This window comes from Perissodus microlepis, chromosome 23 (assembly GCF_051167445.1).
Source record: "Perissodus microlepis isolate ML-2025 ecotype Zambia chromosome 23, ASM5116744v1, whole genome shotgun sequence".
NCBI lineage: Eukaryota > Metazoa > Chordata > Actinopteri > Cichliformes > Cichlidae > Perissodus > Perissodus microlepis.
In genome coordinates, this window is record NC_140482.1 from 364,169 (window position 1) to 378,159 (window position 13,991).

Below are 13,991 nucleotides of genomic sequence, written 5' to 3' on the forward strand. Positions count from 1 at the left end.
AAAGCTGCTGATGTGTGAAGATTTATACTCAAATTATATTCTTGTATTTGTATCTTGTATGTGTTAGTTGAAGTTTCCAAATAGAAAAAAATCTTTTACTTCAAACGATCTTAAGAGACTGTGTGCTCTCTGTGAATCCAACACTGAGCCATTAAAAACAAAAATGTATCATTTTATTTGTATTACTATGGGAAAAAAAACCATTTTGAAGCTGTAATTATTTTCTAATGTCTGACAGGCGTGTTCGGGTCAGTGTGGCTGTGAGGAACAGGCCTCTTATTGATGCTGTAATACAGTATTTTTTTATATTTTGACCTTGTAGTCTCCAAACTGCACAAACATATTTTTTAAATAAAAGCTGTTGCACACGTTCTTCTCTCTGCCAAAGCAACACTGTCCTGTTAATAGGATTTATTTTATTCATATATAACTTTGTAAAAAGCATTTTAATGCTGTGAGTAATGATTTTACCGCTGGGTGACTGTTACGCGGCTCAGCTCAGTCGGACCAGGATGGCCGAGTGGTGAAGGCGTTGGACTTAAGCTCCAATGGATATGTGTCCACGTGGGTTCAAACCCCACTCCTGGTAGAGAAATAAACCTATAGCCAGCGTACAAATGATCCAGAGGGACTGAAGAAGATTGTGTCTGTTTTCTTAGGAGTGACAAAGCCACACGGACTTTTGGATGTGCTGAAAATTCATGTGGATGTGTCCTGTTGAATACAAAAATGGCTGTGGTGTGGAGGATGATCCAATCCAACATTATTTATAAAGCACTTTAAAGTACCCAGCGCAGGACCAAAGTGCTGTACAGTAAATAAGTAAAAAAAACAAACAGTAGAATAAAACAAAACAGAATAAAATAAAACACATAGTAAAGATTAAAACAGCCCTATATTAAAAAAAACAAGACAGAACAGCATATAATCAACTAAAACAACTAACATAAAAATAAACTAAAACTAACATCTTACAAGGTGTCAAAGGTCGGAGTGAAGAGATGAGTTTTCAGGAGTGATTTAAAAACAGGCTGAGAAGAGGTCTGTCTAATCTCTAAAGGCAGATCGTTCCACAGTTTGGGAGATGCTGCAGCAAAAGCACGATGTCCTCTAAGTTTCCACTCAGTCCTGGGTACATTCAGGAACAGCTGACCAGCTGACGTATAAGGCTGTAGCAGCTCAGAGAGATAAGATGGGGCTAGGCCATGGAGGGCTTTAAAAGCAAATAAAAGAATTTTAAAATGAATCCTATGAAATGGGCAGCCACTGAAGTGAAGCTGAAATAAGGGAGATGTGCTCAAACTTTCGAGTGGCAGTTAAAAGACGACCTGCAGCATTTTGCACCCTCTGTAGATGAGTAATGTATGAAGCACGGACCCCCACATAAAGTGCATTAAAGTAATCCAGCCGAGTGCTAACAATGGCGTGGATAACTGTCTCAAAGTGTTGCCGCGAAAGAATTGGCTTTATTTTATCAGCTGCCTGAGGTGAAAGAAGCCTGATTTTACCACTGCCTTAATCTGACTTTCAAGCTTCAGTTCAGAGTTCACTATGACCCCCAGGTTTGTGACAGCTGGCTTATCAGTCACTTTAATTTTAAAACTGTGTAATTTTAAAATTGTGTATATACTGTATACTCTGTGCATTTATTATCTCACTCTTATTGCCTGTTTATGCCCTTTCCTTATCTTCAACGTCATGCTGCTCTGTTGTATCATAATTGCCCCTTGAGGATAAATAAAGTCTTTCTCATTCTGATTGTGATTCTCTGATTATACTGGGCCAAGGTATCTAAATTCACATTGGGGGTCTCAGTGGGGCTACCAAAAACCATCACCTTAGTCTTTTTGTCACGGAATTTTAAGAAGTTAAGAGACATCCAAGCCTTCATGTCATCAAGACACTGAGGTAATGGCTGTACGGAATATGGGCCTTTTTTCTTTATAGGGACATAGATCTGACAGTCATCAGCAAAAAAGGGAAATGCAATGCCGTATTTTCCCAGCATAGAACCAAGAGGGAGCAGATGCAAAGAAATGAGGAGGGGGCCGAGAACTGAGCCCTGTGGGACACCACTCAAGAGAGGAGCAGAAGATGACACATGGTCACAGAGAGTTGTCTTCTACTGAGGCTGAAATAAGTTCATGTAGTTTTAGAAATTTCCACTGAACAGTCTATTACAGTGTCACAACTAAGCATATGCATAGGAACTTAAACACTTTAATTGAGAATAATAGAAATTTTCCATTCCATTATCCATGCTCCATGCAGATGAACTCAACACTTCCTTCACTTTGTGCCCGCACAAGTCTGTCAGATCTGTGTATTTATATGAATGTGATGTGGTGTTTTTCCTGCAAGTCTCTGTTAACTATGAACCAAAACTGTTTGATTGTTTTTATAATTAGATTAAATTCCACTTGCCACATATTGTTTGTTTTTTTTTCTCTCTAACTTACTATGTCTCCATCTTATTGGCTCCCTAGTAAATGTGTTTTGTCCGTTTAATCAGTTATTGACAGTGAGGTGCTGTATTAGGTTTTATGGCTGTTACTGTCAAAAGGAAATATTCCCTATGAGAGGTCTGTAATTAGCACCTGGGAAATGGTCAGCGAGGCGCTTTTGTGCTTAAAAGAAAGCAGGAAGAAACTAGAGAGAGAAGGAAGGAGTAGTGACAGTTTTAGCGCCCTCTGCAGTTTGTGTGTTGAAGTGCAAAAGCTTACAGCACCTGGTATTCCCAGGCGGTCTCCCATCCAAGTACTGACCAGGCCCGACCCTGCTTAGCTTCCGAGATCAGACGAGATCGGGCGTGTTCAGGGTGGTATGGCCGTAAGCGAAAGCAAAGCTGTCAAAAAGACCTTTTATCGGTGGCAAATGTCACACAGTTTGATATATATTATTGTGCTAAACGTCATATGTTACAGCGACAACATTGAGCTGCACAAATGATTTTCTCGCAGTAACATCGCGATAAGAAGACATGTTCGTTGATTACAGCACAGTGTAAAAGTGACAGAGAGCACACAGTGTGTTCGGACGATTTGGAAGTCCAACATTTTTGTGGTTTGGAGATTTTAACTTAAATATAGAAAACAAAAAACGTAAGCGTGTATGTGTCGTTACAGCATGTATAAAAAGGCCGTTTCTGAGGTGTGCTTTCGCTTAACAGCGTGTCTGAACTGCACTTGACTTGATCTCTGCTCATCTCCAGGCTTCACTTCTCATTCGGTAAGAACTCGTTGGCTTTTGTATACTTCCAAGAAAGAGGGAGAACTTACTCTCCTGCCACACTTATACTCACATTCACATATACTCATATCCAGACATTGGCTTAAAAAACATGCTGGCATCATCTGGCTTCTGTGAGGATGCATATCATACATATGTAATGCAAGTACTGCATGTCAGGATGGAGGCCTGTCTTTACTGATTTATGTTCAAATGAAGTTTATCTTTAATTCCACCTTCAGGGCATTTCAGTCGCTGAAGTCATCTTCACCACCTGCTCTTCCAGAATACGGACTCGTGCCTGAACACCTGCAGTTAACCAACCAAACACTGATCAGTAAAGCAAAAAAAGGTATATGTTCTCATTTGGAAAAATTCGAATTACAAGTTTTATAAATTTCTAATATAATAATTACATTTAGCAAAAATGTTGTCTCTTTGTGATCACATCTATTATCAATATCAGTGCTTACACAGCCGTGACGTGTATGAAGATAACATTTTTTTGTGACAGCTATTTCCTAACTGCATCCTTCAGGCCTGGTGGGTGTGGCCCTGCCAGGTGGTTGGCCACACCTGAAGACCATCACACAGCTGATCAAGCCTTGTCGGAGGAGCTACTTAAGAATGCGGTGGCGCTCTCTCTGACGCTGGATCATTGCGTGACTTCACGTTAGTCTCTCGGCCAGTCAGTACGGATAGTCTGCCGCATTGTATGTGTCTTACGGCTGCCTGTTTGTTATCTCCCCAGGAGAAGCGTGGAGACGAGAGGGCAGCGAGCACGGGGTGCTCAGACACTGAGGAGCGGAGACAAGGAACACTAGCACTGGGAAGAGGACATTTCACGGGAGTCGGGAACGCACTGCGGATTTATTGTTATTTTCCATTCACTGTAAATAAACGCACTGCTTGCATTCAGAGCTCCGTGCCTGGCTCCTCCTTCCTCACATCCCCACGGTTGACGCTGGCCAACCGTGACAAATACCTTTTCTTAGATTCATTATTAGTTCAACATTGACAAATAGTAGTTGGCTAATATCAGGAGCCAAAAAAGAAAACAAAAAACAAACTAAATAAATATTTCAGATGCTGAAAATAAATTATTACGGTTGTTTAAATTTACTGTCCGCAAGTTAGGTGTAATACATGTAGTCAATCTAATGAATCAATATTACATGTAAAAAGTACAGAGCTGAAAATAAAACTAAAATATAACGGTAAATGAACTGGTTCTTGTATAAAACTTTTCTACTCTCTACAACTTGTCTCATTCATGCACTCACTTTTTTCTATGCTTTTTCTCTGTAAGTGCTTTCTATCTAACAGTAATACACATTCATCCTCCCGATGGATGCATCGGAGAGCAACTTGGGGTTGGTGTCTTGCCCAAGGATATTTGGCATGCAGGCTGGAGCAGGCGGGGATTGAACCAGCAACTTTCTGATTAGTAGGTTTCCTACCTGAGCTACAGAAACCCCAATTTGTGGTGCTCTGGAAACAACACGTTCTCATCCCAACAGGTAACGATGCTATGTGACAAATCATCGGTATGTGTAAATGTGTTTTTTGTTCTAATCATGAATCGCTTTGTAAAACAAGACCTGATAGGGTTAAGGTTAAAGTTATGGTTAGAGTTAATGTTAGGGATAGGGCTGGAATGGACGGCTGGAGCCTCTCCTCCAAGTGTGTGTTACTGCCGCGAACAGCATTCTGTTGTATTCTGTTGTATGCTTTTCTCTGTAAGCGCTTCGAGCCTGTACTTTTTTGCTTTAACTGAGTAATGAAGTTGAATCAGTACTTTAACTTTCACTGGAACAATAGTATTTTTACTTCTACTTAAGTAGAGAATGTCTGATCTTTTGCCAACTCCGGCTGTCTCTCAGTCTTGGAATACCCACTTGTTGTCCAGCGGTGTCCTGGGAATATGGGAACTAGACAGACTGGGGAAACAATGGGAGGAGACACAAAGATGGAATCACTTTTACCATCTTTTATGTATTTGCTGGTCGTCTTATTTCTTCTATTTTGCAAGCACAGTGTTGCAATCATTGTCTTTGTGGTACAATGACACAGGTAGAATGCAGGTGTTTTCATGTAACATGATGCCAGAAAGATGAGTAATGTGTTTTGAAGAGAAGATAAAACATCATGTTTGAACAAAGATCAGCAGCAGACACGTCTGTGTGTGAGTTATTCAGGTTCAGTAAGAAGGTAATATGTCTGCAGAATTTGTAATTCTTATGAAGATATTGCTTGTACAATAAAAAAAAATCCCTTTAACTTCTTCTGGAGAGTGTCTTTATATATTTAGCCATTTTGGGGCGATCCTTTATTTAGTAGTAACCCTAGTCGGGGATATATATCAGAGTTTACTTTCAGATATGAGCATTGTGCTACCTGTGGATGAATGAATTATTTATTTATTTATTTATTTTTTGAAAGACGGGCTCATGTAAAATATCTGAAAGTATGACAAAGCTCTCCTGTTACACTTTATGGACACCTGAGCTTCATGTCAGATTATAATATTATTTTATGCCATGTTAGACCCTTAATTAAAGATGGTGAATTATTATGTAGTTTTAGTTTGCATTATTCTCCTGAATTAGAAGAAGGTGATAACTATTGCATTTGTTAAGCTGAGTTGCATTGCATTAGACTGCTGGTTTATTGTGAATGAATGATATTGTTTTATGATGCATTATACTGCTGAGTTATGAGAAATACTGTTTGCAGAAAGTCATCGCCTTATTTGTCTGATTAGAAGAGAACAGAACATACTGGAGTTTTCTGCCCCATCTCAGCAGGAGCAGATAAACAGGGAGCCAAGGTTGTAGCTTAGGCACTGTGTGAGAGAAAGAATGTGAATGTTTAGGCTTTTATGATTAGGTGGGGGCCACTAGAGGCTATAAGAGTTTGATCAATGCTCCACCATTTTGAGATCTGATGCTGTCTGCGTACGGTGTCCATCTCCCACGCGTGTGATCATTAAAATCATCGTTTGACTCAACCCGGCCGGACCAGTGTTGTTATTGTGGTTTTTCCTCTTGTATCCATCCCCAATATTTGAATCCGTAACAGTTTGGGGGCTCGTCCTGTGGTATTGGGGTGGAAGTTGGAGGTTTGGACGGTCCGAGGTTGTCGAACGGACAGGCACGAGCCAGTGGTCTGACGTGAGTGGGCATAATCCGGCTTATACAAAGGTAAGGCACTACCTGTTGAATTATTTCCAAAGTGTGCTAAATTGGACATGACAAAATTGAAGTCTACTCACTGAAAGTACTGGTAAATGTCTGTTTTGATTTTGATGAAAAAATCTCATGAGTTGAAGCAGTTAGAGGCTGCTGAGAAATAAATGCAGTTCGAGTCTGCTGAGAAATAAATGCAGTTAGAGTCTGCTGAGAAATAAATGCAGTTAGAGTCTGCTAAGAAATTGGGTTGCAGTCCCAAGTAGTTGGATAGGGAATTGGTCATTTTGTGGGTTGGAGTCCCAATTGACCACTAGGTTGCACCTGCCTCAGTCATACTCTTGTTTTGGGGGGTTGACTGTTGTTTTAAAGTGTTATAAATTATTATAGGACGGCAGTTGGAGTCTGCTAGGAAGCGCAGTGCTCAGAGGTAACGCTTGCCAAGGTCGGGGCGCCTAGGCCTTGTCCTCTTTGAGGAATAGTCAGTTGGTCACTGTGGAGCTTGGGGCACTCCAGAATAACTAGTGGTTGCACCACTCACCGTTTGGAACGGTGTCTGCGCTTTTTTGGACACTGTTAAATTGAGTTAGGGACTTTAGAGATGAGGCCAGATACAGTTAGAGGCAGATACTGGTTAATTGATTACAAAAAAGTTGGACTTTCTTCGGTTGGACCCGTTAACTTAAATTTGTCAAAATTGTGTAGGCGCTAAATCTGCCAGGCCTGACAGTGGTTGTAAATATAAGACGTCTTTGTAATATAAAATAATAGAGCTGTGTGTGAGACTGTGTGTGACGAGAGCGCGCTGCAGCGCTGCGAGCTATTTTTAGACGGTGTGTGAACATGCAAATGAGGTGGCTGCTGTGAAGCGCACAGAGGACTTCTGCTTCCTGTTTAGCGTGTTTTTTGAGTGTTATAATTATGATTTGCAAATACTGTTAAAGACTTGTAAATAAGACGCTGATTTTGCTGATTATAATATTACAAATAAGGTTTTGAATGACTAGGGTGAATGTTTGATGTTTGGCTGGGTTTTGATATAGAAAAGACAAATCGTGCATGATTTAGACCGACACTTCAGTCGGCAGAGTAAGACTGAGTGATAAATACAGCTGTGATTTGTTTCAGTTTTATGGTGTGAAGCAGGATTTATAAGATTTTTAAAGTAACTCTTGGTTCAGCCCAATAATATAAGCGGTTACATTTGATTTACTGTTGGTTTTATCATAATATAGGGTGTGATCAAGCACGAATTTCAGCTGTGTGTGTGACAGGAACTCTGCATGCCCATAAAAGGCAACGGCCAGACTGTGAGAAGTATGCATGGTTTTCAGAAAAGAAATAGTAAGTGAATGTTTTCAGAAAAGAAATACTAAGTAAATGTTTTAGTGTGTTAATACAGGTGGATTTCTCCCAACCTGGAAACCTGAGTACAGCGGCAAAAGCATAAACAGAATTGGGACGACAGACAGGCCAAGCTTTGGCTCAAAAGTTTACAGCTTGACCCCAACTTTGTCCCCACCCGGAAAAGAAACTTAAAGGACATCTTCTCCTCCAGTTATCGGTTACCATCACTGGAAATTTGCAGGCAAGTTTTTGGCTGAATTGTTATTGGCACCATGTGTCCCTGAATCTCACAAGCAAGCTCTAACTCCTGGCTGAAGACATGGAAAGCTGTTATTTAAGGTGGGGAATCAAAATTTGGGAAACAAAATAAAAACACACACACAACCAGAGAAATGTATGAGAAAGGCACGTGTTAGAGAAATGCCTCGTTTGAGAAAAAGTTAAAATAACCCACCTACAAACGCACACACACGCAATGAAGAAACAGCTTACATTCATGAACACGTGAAGATTTTCCAGCAAGGTTAAAGCAGCGAAACTTAACATACACCTGTTGTTGAATGATAAAGTTTATCCACTACTAACAAATAAACTCTCTGGGTTGCAGGACAACAACTTAACTTCAAAAAAAAAGACACTGGTCTGACCAACCAGTGATGACACGACAAATTTAGTGGTTAGAAGATTCAAATTGTGACATGTTTTCTGCTGATTGATTAATACAAGTGATTACTGAATGAAAGAAAATTCTTTTTTGGGCTTTTAAACATGATCTTAACAATTTTAACATGTACCTGTGTTGTCCTGTCAGCTTGGTGGGTTATGAGTTGATTATATGGTGGACACTGTACTGCTGAACAACAAACAATTATATTGCCATCACTGTTATAATCTTACAGTGACACAAAGTCTCAGATTTAGTTATTCTGAAAATAAGTTAATCAGACCAACTTTTATTTTCAAACACAACAAAGTATAACAGCCAACATACATACATAACTTTGAGAAAAACAAAAAAAAAAGGGGGAGAGAAGGCTGACACAGGGCCTGGCCCCGTTGTTTCTCCCCTCTCTGAATAACACAGCCAACACAACATCATTTTCCTGTTCGTCTGTTTTTGTTTTGTTTTTGTTTTGTTTTTGTTTTTTCTCTTTATGCTTGATTACAGGCTGCTTTGCCGAGGCTGACCTGGACTCCTGCTCTCCCCTCTACCATCTTTGCTCACTCCTCTACCATCTTTGATGTGACCCTGACCAAATGCTACAGCAGCTGGACCCACAACAACAACCTGAAAATGTCAACAGAGCGGCAGGAAAACGATCTCATGCAGCTGAGACGGAGAGCATTAAATCCAAGGCCCGTTTCACTACACGGGGGAGATTTCCAGACAGCTTCAGCTAACAGAGCTCTGACGAGACGCCCATTAAGCCCGGAGGAAAAATGAGGCCGAGCAAAAGAATGCTGACCTTAACAACTCTGCATTAAAACTGTGCAGGACAGTGACTGACCAACACGGATGATCGGGCAGCAAAAAGGGCGTGCCAGAGACAGGAGGAGTAACTGAGGTCAGGAGGCACCTCAGAATGGACAAAAGCACAAGAAGAAAAGCTGAAGGCACAGGTGTCGGGGCTCGGCCAGGAGCTGACCTCTGAGAAGAGCCGGACAGCAGAGCTGCAGAAGGCCGTGGAGCAAAGCAAGGAAAACATCAATGGACTTTAATCTGACGTGTATGGAAAAGACTCTGAGGTTTCTGCCCTCAGTAAGAGCTCAAGGCATCAGAGCAGAAACTGAGCATGGCTCAGGAGGAGCTGGCTGATAATCGAACCCATCAGTCAGGCTTGGAGTCCCAGACACAGGACTTGAAATCAGGCTGGAGCTTGCTGGAGCAGGAGGTCGCCAAACCTGACAAGAAGCTCCTACAGCAGGAGCAAGCCCTGAGGGAGCTACAGAAGCAAAAGGGTCAAGTTAAGGAGGAGCTGGACAAGGAGAAGATGCAGGACACTGGAGAAAAGGACTGCCTCAATTGGGGCCAGAACCAGTATGGACAGAACTTTGAGCAGCAGCACCAATGGATGCAAACAGACTGAAATGGAGGAGGGCAGGACCCCAGGGCACGCCTCAGGCCGTGGTTTACCCAGAACACCAGAACAGGAAAGTGATGAACACAAACAAACACACACATCTACATGCACTGACTCAGAATGAAGAGAAACACACATATGAACACATATGCACTCGTTGATTCACTGAGAAATGACACACACACACACACGCTGAGTCAATTGAGTGAGAAATGACGCACACACACGCACACAAATCGAAATGCTGATTCAATTCACTGAGAAGTGATACACACACACACACACACACATGCACACACTTGTGCAATGAAGAGTGATACACACACACACACACACGCTGCTGCAATGAAGAATGCTTTACTAACAAATGCTTATGCTGACACGCAAAATGCTGCACACAAACATCCAAATACAGAATCTGTTACAACAACAAGAAGCCATTGATTGTTTATTGGTTAAATGCATTTCATGTCACCCAGAGGGCGTTTGTGTAGATTTAGGGGACAGGGTCTAAGGCAGTTTGGTTATGAAAACAATGTCTGTGCGTGATGTCTGTTTATGGCTCAAGGCCTCGACTGAATTGTTTACTGTGCTTCACACAGCCTGATAAGGAGCAGTGGTACAGAATGAAAATGATGAATTAACGGTGTGAGCCTTATTTCGGAGCGCCACATTTTTGTGATTGAGATTTACTTGAAGGAGGAACACACTGAAAAAGAAAAAAAAAGAAAAAAGGGGCCAGCTCTTGGATTTACGTAAGCATCTCGCGTGTATTTAACACAATTGCCTCAGGCTTTAAAGATCTGTACGAAATCCAACAACTCAATTTGTTCTCATTGAGATGACACGATACAATCTAATAAGAGTGGTTAGCTGCTGAACTCACGGAATCCACAACACCGCATAAGATTTCAAACTACAGGAAAATCACTGGAGTTATAAGAGGCAGACAGCGACACACCTCCATGTTTAAGCATTAATCATTGAAATGAACTGAAAAGCGTTTAGAAGATAAAATGCCTGTGTTCACGAGAAGCTGAGCACCACACTGGAGAGGAAACCGTGGGACAGTAGGCAGAAGGAAACACATGAGTGGTTTTAATAATTTTCTTACACACCTTGCAAATGTGCTTATAATGAGTTGGCACTTGGTCTTTTGAAGGTCATAAGCTTCGTCCGGCGTGATGGTCCGGACTGATATATTGCAGGTATTGACTTTGAGTGCAGAGGGCTAAATGCAAACACGCTTACACACACATAGGATATGATTAGAATAAGTCCCTGGGACATTCTGAATGTCCTAAACCAATTCTGAATCACCAGAAGGTCAGTAGATAACAACAGTAGATTATTAGGGCTAGGCAGAGAGGTGTTTTGGTTTTCTGTCTCTTACAGAGAAAGGAACAGACACCAGACGAGGTCACAGATATACGAGGATCCTTCGCAGCAGAGGCAGACACAGTGACTGCCGAGACACCAACTGGGTCCAAGTGTCATGGTATTTGGGCTCTGATAAGTCACCTCAAAAGGATGGATCCCATAAACACAGCAATAACCATGAATGGGTTGGCGGAAATCCAGGAACACCAGACCAACGAGGTTCGAGAGGCTCTTGGGCAAAAGGGGGACACGTTCCTGTTCCTTTTTCTGGGGGATACACGGGATACACAGGACCCGAGGATACAGATTGTTGTTTGACATCGGGGCAGAATAATCCCCTGATCTGTGCAACGACTGAAGGGTTGTCTAACCCCTGAGGTTAAAGAAAGAAGAGCAGAGGATCACCCAACTGGAAGACACTGGTGGCTGCAGCAATAAAATAAAGGCTAAAAGCTCCTCGGACAGAGGTTCTAGTCTGAGTACGTCTGAAGGGTATAAGGTAGCACCAAAATAAAGCTGTGGGAGAACTGGGGAGTGTCATCTGTACCTGCTACTGTTGGAATAATAGTTCTTCTTGCACCTGGACTGCGCAAACACAGAGGTCATCTCACATATGGTTCGTCCAACAGGGGGACAAAGGGCCTCAGGCGTAAGAAGAAATGAACCCGGCCGCATTGGACTACAGGGTGTAGGTGTGCTCTTTATTCTAAAGAGCACAAAAGGGGGAGTGTCAGATTATAATATTATTTTATGCCATGTTAGACCCTTAATTAAAGATGGTGAATTATTATGTAGTTTTAGTTTGCATTATTCTCCCGAATTAGAAGAAGGTGATAACTATTGCATTTGTTAAGCTGAGTTGCATTACATTAGACTGCTGATTTATTGTGAATGAATGATATTGCTTTATGATGCATTATACTGCTGAGTTATGAGAAATACTGTTTGCAGAAAGTCATCGCCTTATTTGTCTGATTAGAAGAGAACAGAACATACTGGAGTTTTCTGCCCCATCTCAGCAGGAGCAGATAAACAGGGAGCCAAGGTCGTAGCTTAGCCACTGTGTGAGAGAAAGAAAGAATGTTTAGGCTTTTATGATTAGGTGGGGGCCACTAGAGGCTATAAGAGTTTGATCAATGCTCCACCATTTTGAGATCTGATGCTGTCTGCGTACGGTGTCCATCTCCCACGCGTGTGATCATTAAAATCATCGTTTGACTCAACCCGGCCGGACCAGTGTTGTTATTGTGGTTTTTCCTCTTGTATCCATCCCCAATATTTGAATCCGTAACAATACACTGAGGGGTGATCAGGGAAGGGGACAAACATGGGAACACAGACTAGGATTATCAAAATAAGACAAGAAGTAGCACGAACACAGAGACTGAAATAAGGACGCATAAGCTTGACACTAGGATGGAAATAAACAAACATGGGAACACACGACGGACTGGGGAGACAAGCACAAAACACAAAGAGAGGGACACTGGAAACAGGTAAAGGAGACAAAACCCAGAGACAGCACTAAGACACAAAGAGAGGGAGAGACAAGACGGGCTGGGGACACTAAGGGGACGCTGAAGACAGAACACAGAGACGAAGGCTATGACAGACGTTACGTGACAACAAGACTGACATCCACAGGAGACACAGAAAAAACAATAATCAGAAAATTCACGAATGCAGGAAAAGTAAACTAGGAAACTTCAGTTACTATAAGAACACAACAATAATGATTAAGCAACATTCAAAAGTCCATCAACACAAAACTCTGGGACAAAGACCCAGAACCATGATACACAGACACTGACAGTGTTCTTGTTAATGCTCATCCTCCTCTGGATCTTATTTAGTTAGCTGAAGTGGACTGCAGTCCTTCATTTATTGATATCATTAATAGTTTACCCATGTTAGACTCTTTCAGTCCACCTGAATCAAACATAACAACATGTTACAAACTGTTTTGCTGCTTCCACTGTCTCAGATCTCATGCAAGCAAGTGGCTGGCTCAGTGAATTTGAATTTGGCACATGTTATATCTCTGTTCAGATATTATGTTTTCCTTTATTCAAATAAGAGCAGTTATTGTTCATTTAATCAAACGCTGCTCAATCATCCATGTAACGAAAACTTTGATTCTCTTCATCTGGATGTAACGTTTTCAGAATCAACATTTTGGAAACTGCAAAGCAGTTTCAGCTCAGAGCACCGTTCATGTTAACTTTTGCACCACTTATTGAAGCTGCATCATCATTTCCATCGAAGCTGTGTGTTGACACAGCTTCTTCTGTCATTGCATCCTCTTGTTTTTTTCTTGCTCTTGGCCTTTGTCTTTGAGCCAGAGAGATGGAGGTCCATGGCGTCATGTAAAACTACTTTGAAATTCTGACTATTTGATAATAAATTGTGAAAATGTATAATTTGAACATATTTGTTTTCACTCAGCACTACAAGCTGTATGTTCTTGCTTTTGAGCCCCGCACTCCCTCCTTTTTCCAATTCGTTTACTTCTCATTAGCACTCAGGGATCTGCACAGCTCAGGAGTCGCTGGCTGTCCCCTCTGTGACCTTCCCCAAACTGCAGCTTAAATTCATGCTCAAGCCATCTGCCATTATCTACTAAAAATGCTAAAAAGAGGATGTGGTCTCAGCTGGTGAAATTGCATTATAAACCGCTTTGAGGCAACTGTAGTTGTGAATTGAATTGAAGAGGATAAAACTGGGATAACACTTAAAATTCATTTATCATTATTCAACATTGACAAAT

General features: G+C 41.4%; 2 non-coding genes across 2 annotated transcripts; one reads left to right on the top strand and one right to left on the bottom strand.

Moving 5' to 3' along the window:
* The first annotated feature begins 506 nt into the window (after positions 1-506).
* trnal-uaa (transfer RNA leucine (anticodon UAA)) lies at positions 507-589 on the top strand. The gene has a single exon. It is a non-coding gene; the product is annotated as a tRNA-Leu (tRNA).
* A 2,127-nt stretch (positions 590-2,716) lies between these two features.
* Positions 2,717-2,835, bottom strand: LOC146360589 (5S ribosomal RNA). Its single transcript, XR_014799571.1, has one exon. It is a non-coding gene; the product is annotated as a 5S ribosomal RNA (ribosomal RNA).
* Between the last annotated feature and the right edge of the window lie 11,156 nt (positions 2,836-13,991).